This window comes from Homalodisca vitripennis, chromosome 1 (genome assembly GCF_021130785.1).
Source record: "Homalodisca vitripennis isolate AUS2020 chromosome 1, UT_GWSS_2.1, whole genome shotgun sequence".
NCBI lineage: Eukaryota > Metazoa > Arthropoda > Insecta > Hemiptera > Cicadellidae > Homalodisca > Homalodisca vitripennis.
Window position 1 is genome coordinate 220,859,591 of NC_060207.1, and position 7,869 is coordinate 220,867,459.

Here is a 7,869-nt window from a genome sequence, read left to right on the forward strand (position 1 = left end):
AATGATTTTGCGTCCAATGTAAGAAGGTTTTTTGCTGAATTGCGATGTGTGGTGTACAGGGAGAATGTAGTCCGTTGCTCGTCTGGTGTGGTATGAGTGAGCATTTTCATTTCTAGGAAGGTCCATCTGGCTGGTGTAGATGACGACTGCATGGATGTATAGTGCTATGACAGTAAGAAGCTGCAGGGATTTGAAAGCTTCTCTGCAGCTTTCCCTAGGGCTGAGGCTATAGAGTGCCCTTACAGCTTTTTTCTGGAGTATCAGGATTTTGTTGAGATTGGTTTCAGATGTTCCTCCCCATGAAATTAAGCCATATCTGAGGTGGGACTCCACTACAGCATAGTATGCTGTCTTTGCCGTCTCCAAACCTCCTATCCACTTCATTCGCTTTACCACATAAGTGCCTGATGAAAGTTTTTTGGTCAGATCGCGTATGTGATCTGTCCAGGAGAGGTCAGCATTAATTGTTAATTGTTGTTAATAAGTTGTTGTTGTAATGATGATGATTAACACAATCTTTTCTGATGAGTCAACTTTTCGATTTTAAAAGTGATAAGGTTTACACACATAACTGTAGGATTTAAAGCAGTGAAAATCTACATGAAACATTGCAACATGCTCATGATAGCCCTAAGCTGAATTTGTTTTGTGCGTTGAGCAAGAAGGAAATGTACAGATCCTTTTTTTCCAAGAGAGAACCATCCGCGGGATTGTGTACCTGGATATGTTGCAACAATTTTTTATAACCCAGATTGATGTGGATGACCAAGAACGAAATGTTACTTCATGCAAGATGGCACACCACCGCATAATCTGACTGAAGTCCAGGAATTTCTCAATGACCGCTTTCGAGGTCGATGGATTGGCCGTGCTGCACCAATTGCATGACTCAAGCATTCTCCAGACTTAACACCACTACTTTTTTTGGGGGAGGATTCATCAAGGATATGGTGTATGTACCTCCTTTACCCGCCACTCTACTGGTATTTAGAGCAAGAATCTACACCGCCGCTGAGCAAGTTACACCTGCAAACCTAGTGCGAGTTTGGAAAGAAATTGACTACCGATGGGATTTTTGCATATTACATGGCACTCGGCCGGAACCGAACGTCGAGTCATGTGCTGGTTACGTAGTTGGCATTTGACATTATAATGTTCACGTAGTTCACCGTATTTCCACTAGATATTGTTGGTACTTATGTCTCTTATTTTAGATGCCAGAACCAAATACATAATTTCGTATTCATACTGTGGTTAATGTGATCTTTTAAATATGTTGTGCCTGTTGATCAGCTGATAGCTCATCTTGTACACTGTGTTCTCTGACTGCTTGTTTACATTATGTGTAATAATATAGCATGAAAACTTGTGTCATTCTGAAGTTGATAGTGTTGAACAGTGATTCTGAGTATAATTCCAAGTGACAGTGATAGTGATGAGAGTTTTGAAGATTGCATTATACCCCGATTTAAAAATCATCTCACTAATTTAGTTGTAGATGACTTAGACCCTGAGGATAAAGGTTATCTAATATTTTCCAGCCAAGACAACTCGGATTATCCTTCCTTCAGATCATGAGGATGAACAAAAGAAAAGTACATTTGACTTTTATAGACCTGGAAATACTGTATTAGATGTAGGTCTACTTGTGGTATTTATTTTTTTTTAGGTTCGAATTTTTAGGTATATCCTATGGTTAATTATTGTTTTTACTGTGTTCAAAAACATTATGGCCTATTTAAAAAATGATAAATACACAGTTTGAAATGCCTCACTTAAAAAAAGTGTGTTGTTTATTATTTTTATTTCTTTTTCTGGAACTTTTTTATGTAACATATTTAAATAAAGCATTTTGTTTCTTTAAATTTTATATAAAAATGTAAAGGAACAATTATTTTAACACATTCACTGCGGGTGACAAGCATGCTCGTCATGCGAAAGTGGTGCACCGGGCGGAGGACGGGCGAGCTCAGCATACAGCATATTACCTCAGTGTGAGCTGAGCAGTTGGCTAGGAAGGCTGTAACACTCATAGCGAGGTGTGCCTGTTTCGGTGAGTCAGTTGGTGCGAATCGCGTCGCGGTTTGCCATTTTCATTTGTTGTGTATGCTTTTCGATATTGTGTGAGTGGATTATAGTGTCTGTTGACTGTGTAAGTGTATGTACTCATAATGGAGGAAGACGATAATGTTATTGACGATAATTTTTCATCTGATGAAGACAATGAGTCGAGTTCAAACAGTTCTAGGGACGGTGAAGGCGGTGTCCCCCACCCCCAGTGGGCCGGCACGGCCAGTGACATGACTGGTTTACGTGACCTGCCGTTCACTGTTCATCCTGTCTTGCTCGTTCCCATTCCAGGTGACAATAAACCAATTGACTGGTTCAATCTCCTTTTTGACACCGTGTTTTTAGAGAATATCATTAGACAACCCAACCTGTATGCCCTGGAACTATTTTTTGGCCCCACCACTACTCCCGCGTCTCGCATAACCAAATGGAAGGACTTAGTGATGGCCGAACTAAGAACATTCTTAGGCCTTCTACTGTTGACTAGTAACGTCAGACTGAATGGATTGAACGACTATTGGAAAAGTCATCGGTTGTTGAACTTTCTTATGTTCAAGGAGTACATGTCTCGAGATCGATTTCTTGGCATTTTGAGATGTCTGCATTATTCAAGAGTTGATACCCCTAATCACCCCAAACCTGCTAACGACCCATCTTTTAAAATTTAAAATATTGTTGATTATTTCAACAATAAGATGTGACAGATCTATTATCCCAACCGTGAACTGACAATCGACGAAGAGATGGTACTGTAGCGTGGCAGACTGGTCTTCCACCAGTACGTAAAGGGCAAGCACCACAAATATGGAATCAAAATTGATTCCCTGAATGAACCCAAGGGACTCATACCGTCAAAGTCGTCATGAAGCTGATGAGTGACTTCCTGGGTTTCCCCCCTGGGTCATTCCCTGTTCATGGATAATTTTTATAATAGTTTTGTCTTATCATCCAAAATTCTACGTTACTCAACCTACACTACCGGCACCCTACGCATCGACAGACTCCATACACCTCCAGCAGTGAAGGCAAAGGCATTGGGCAAAGGTGAAACGATAGTGAACTATGCCCAAAGTGTCATGATTGGACAATGGAGGGTTAAGCGGACAGTGACCTATATCTCCGCACAATATGACAAAGTCCAAATCACCAACAGGAGAAACCAAAAACGAACGCTGCCAAAACCAATCACGTACTACAACTCTCACATGAAGGGGTCTGACCTTGGACCAAATGGTATCTTATTACACCTGTGAGCGCAAGACCCTGCGATGGCACAAGAAAATTTTTGTGCACTTTCTCCAGGTTGTTGTAGTAAATTCTTTTTACCTGTAAACTCAGATAGACTGTCCCTGTATGACTTCCAAGTTCGTGTTCTTGAAGACCTGCTCCCTCCAAAGGAAACCCCACTGCTCATCACACCAACGCGCAACAGCATGCATCGTCTCTCCAAACTAACGAAGTGCAAAGGAAACGGCAAGTCAGTTACCCGGAGGTGCCACGTTTGCTACCAAGAAGGCAAGCATAAGGAAACAGTGTACTATTGTGCAGTGTGCCCTGACGAACCATGTCTGTGTGAACTTAGTTGCTTTGATAAGTATCACGATGACAAATAAGTAGTTTTTAGTCTTTGGCAGTGGGTGGGGATGTACAGGGTGGCGCAAAAGTTACTGGACAGTTGGTTAAAACAAGACTAGATTTATTTGAAATTATTTTTTATTACAAACAATACTTAAAATTATTTTTTATATTCAAATTGTTTTCCGTCTTCATTAATACATCTTTGAAGTCTTTCTGGAATACTGTTACATACTCTACGCATAGTGTGAGATCATAAAATGCATCATGTATGTAGTCTTTCAGTTCATCAATAGTATGAAGCTTTCGAAATGCATCATGTATGTAGTCTTTCAGTTCATCAATAGTATGAAGCTTTCGAAATGCATCATGTATGTAGTCTTTCAGTTCATCAATAGTATGAAGCTTTCGAAATGCATCATGTATGTAGTCTTTCAGTTCGTCAATAGTATGAAGCTTTCGAGAATAAACAGAGTCCTTGACTACTCCCCATAGGAAAAAATCCATTGGTGTGATATCTGGTGAACGTGGGGACATGTCAATATCTGCCCTTTGACCAATAACTTTGTTTTGGAAACGTTCATTTAAATAATCGCGAACAGCAGTGGCGTAACCAACTGTCCAGTGACTTTTGCGCCACCCTGTATATAGATTTTTTTCTAATTTTTACTGAGGAGGGGAGAGTTTTAACTGTTTTTGATATTTTATATTTTTCAAACTAATATGTAATATATCCGTGTAATTGATGTACTATCTACATGTAATATATACGTGTAATTCACGAGTGATTGTGCCGAAACCTAGTGCGATGCGAGCACATAAAACATGGTGACCGGCACCTTGTGCGGATGACGAACAGACTCGGCATGGACATGACGTCACCCGTTCCGACCAACGAAGCTTCCGGGATACCTTGGACAACCCTTTCAGCTATCCTGACTCCGTTTTAAGTAAAAAAAATTCCCGCATTTTCTGTCGCCAGTAATTTTCTCATACGCAGTGAATGTGTTAAACAATGTTTTTAATTACCCCAATGAGTTATGGTATAAAATCTTCACGTGTCTTTCTTAAAAACACTGTATCTTTTATGAGTAAAGTTATATGAATTTTCAAATTTGTAAAGTCCTTTTTGAAACATGTATTGTAGGTCTATACAAAATTACTGCAGATATGACATTGGACATAACAAATAAATAATCAACAAATACAAAGTGCAAAACATACATAGGTTAAATTAAATAAAAATACACCTGCTAATCGAAGAATATAGTCATCGATACCTAATATTCACATCTCAAATCCTAGACTATCAATCGATATAAAAGTATCTATAAGTCCTCAATAACAATCATATGTTTTAAATTAAAATATGAATTTAATATTTACAGTGATCAAACAAATTAGTATTATAAACAAAATTAGGAAAACTGAAGACGACCATATTTAGGCCTACTCCTCTCACAGTTGCAGTTGTTTCTTTCCCACAAATTTCACATAATGGGTTTTTTCTGTATGAGTCCAACATGTTGAAGCCAGGAAAAAGCGACGTCATGTAGTTTTATAAAATTGACTGCCATTTTTAATAATCAGAATTAATTATGTAAAATTGAAATATTATCCTACAAGTATTATTTTAGAGTGTTTACAGCTGTTGATATAGATAATTTAAGTTAATAGTACAAAATAATTAATCAGTATCGATTGATTATATCGATGGTTATGATTAGGTAATAAAGTAATATCGTTTGCCAATTTCGATATAAAAAACCGGGTCCACTTATCGTACCCTACCCAAAACCGGCTCCGCATATCGTACCCTAACGCCGTAACATTTAAATATTACCTTACGTGTTTTATTTGAAAGTGTTTACAACTGTTAATATAGATTATTTAAGTTAATTGTTCAAAATAATTAATCAGTATTGATTGATTATATCGATGGTTATGTTTAAGTAATATCGTTTGCCAATTTCGATATAAAAACCAAGTTCGCTTATCGTACCCTACCCGGAATCTACTTCTGTCGCTTGTGTTCTACAGTCTGGGAAAGAATGGCTCGTTTAGAAATGTTTGGTCTACCACCCTGTTTTGCCACCACAGTAAATATGTCCTACACAATGTCAGGGGAACCAACCAATTTCTAGTACATTATGTGCAAACATTGACAGCTCTGATCATTAAGATGGGTTTTATAACATTGTTTAAATACTATTTCCAATGTATTTGATGGTTTAAATACATCACTGGCGCTATCTGTAATAAAAGATGAGGTAGTAACTTCCTCCTTGCAATCTCATACACTAATACTGATCAAGCATTGTAGCCTATGTTTAATATTTTCTAAAATTTAAATGTAAAAATATGTTTCTATCTCTTTGGCAAACTTTACCTGAAAGTGTCAACAGCTAATTACTGTCAGTTACACAAAATTTGAATTATATTTCTCAAATATTATAATTTTATCTAAATTAAAAAATATTTCATGAAACTTTTTTGATTTTTCTCTGCATACAAACCCTCTTTGGCCTCCAATGACAAAAAAATTAACTGAATTGGCCTCGGAGCTGTTCTCTAGATTGGCATTTAGGAACAAATTAAGAGATTCATGTTTATTTATAAGATGTCATTGTAGGCTATATGTTAAATTCATTCTTTTGTTTTAAAATATTTTACTTGCTTGGTATTTTAGATACATTATAGATTGATTGTTCTGTTATTCAATATATGTAACAGTGGTTGGTAAAACTAAGTGATATAAAAACTGGATTTACCTACTATGATATTATCATAGATAGAAGTATTACAGTATGGGTCCAGCGAAGTATTATCCAATAACCTACTCTCAATTTATTATGTAACTACATACTAAGATTAGGCTATGCCTAAATGACAATAAAGCAAGAAATTGAGGGAAGGTTAAATTTTAAATTCTGCTAAGAACCATTTTATACAAAAGCCTATTTAAGAAACAATGAAAACAGAAACCATTTCAGTGTTTTATTACAATACTTGATGTTTAAAAGTAAGCATCATAAAGACTGTTTTTGAGTAATTGGCTGTAATGTAGTTGTAAATTATTTACCTAAAATCACACTACGATGTCGCACTTAGATGGGGTTGGTGCTTGAAGACAATAATGATGCAATGGCTTTTCTGCCCTTTACAAGCCCTGCAGTATGTATGAAAACGCGCACTGATAATAAACACGAAGATATTAAGTTTATCTATAGCACTAATAAATAGTTATAACACCCCACATAATCGATTTATCCATTTCATGACATTTTCCTACCAACCACTCAGTTTTTTATCATACACAGTAGACTTCTTGGAATTGGAAATACTCTCCAAAGAATATGTTCTAAATTAGGGCAAGTAAACCAATGACTGAAGTATCTGACTAAAGACAATGCAGTAGCAAAAACTAATAGCATATATATGAAAATGAATGTTTCTCTCTTAGTATAAATCATTTTAAAACAACGAATTGTTATATAACCATCAGAAATCCTCTCATGAATAAAGTAGAGAGTAATTTCTGTAATTTACAACCAATTAGTAGCTCATATCTTTTATTGTCATATTTTCCATGGCGCAGAAAATTTCAGATATATCGCAAAAATACAAAAGAAGCTACAGGTAACCGAATAGATTAAATACTATTTTATTTATTCCATCTCTAAACTTATTGAATAAATGATTACAAGATCAAAAACATTCAACACGCAATATAAGAAACGTAAACAAAATGTAATGAGGTAACATATATCAATTTCCTAAAAAAATATGAAACAACAGGAACTAGAGTGAACCCAACACGTGAAACTATGAAACAACAGTCAAATCAAATCAAACTCTTCTTTAGTGTTTAAAAGTTTCTCCAGAATTTGCCATATAGTTCTTTAATGTAGTTTTCATAGTTTTTAATTATTTAAATTATAACGGTAACATACAATTCTATTTACACCGTTACCGCTTCAACCAAACTCATGATTTATATAGTAAAAATTAAGAAGTAATAAACATGTCTGTTTTTATTATGTTTTCTTTCCTTTTAACTAAATTTTTCAGTCTTTTCTGGGATTTGAATGAAGGTGGCTGTATGCAAATAGGTTTACGCACAGGCAGGATTCCCCAAAGTAGGCCTTCCAGGATCGTGTTATATTATAATATTATTGTTTATTTTTATTTTAAACTGATTTGTTTGACTTATTTGACAGAATT

General features: G+C 35.9%; 1 protein-coding gene across 1 annotated transcript in view; it reads right to left on the minus strand.

Annotated features, from left to right (window-relative positions):
* Positions 1-6,996, minus strand: part of LOC124353062 (signal transducer and activator of transcription 5B) — a 67,895-nt gene extending 60,899 nt beyond the window's left edge. Inside the window, exon 1 of the mRNA XM_046802875.1 lies at positions 6,728-6,996. The gene's annotated coding sequence lies outside the window, so the exon portion shown is untranslated. The remainder of the gene's footprint in view (positions 1-6,727) is intronic.
* Positions 6,997-7,869: the final 873 nt, after the last annotated feature.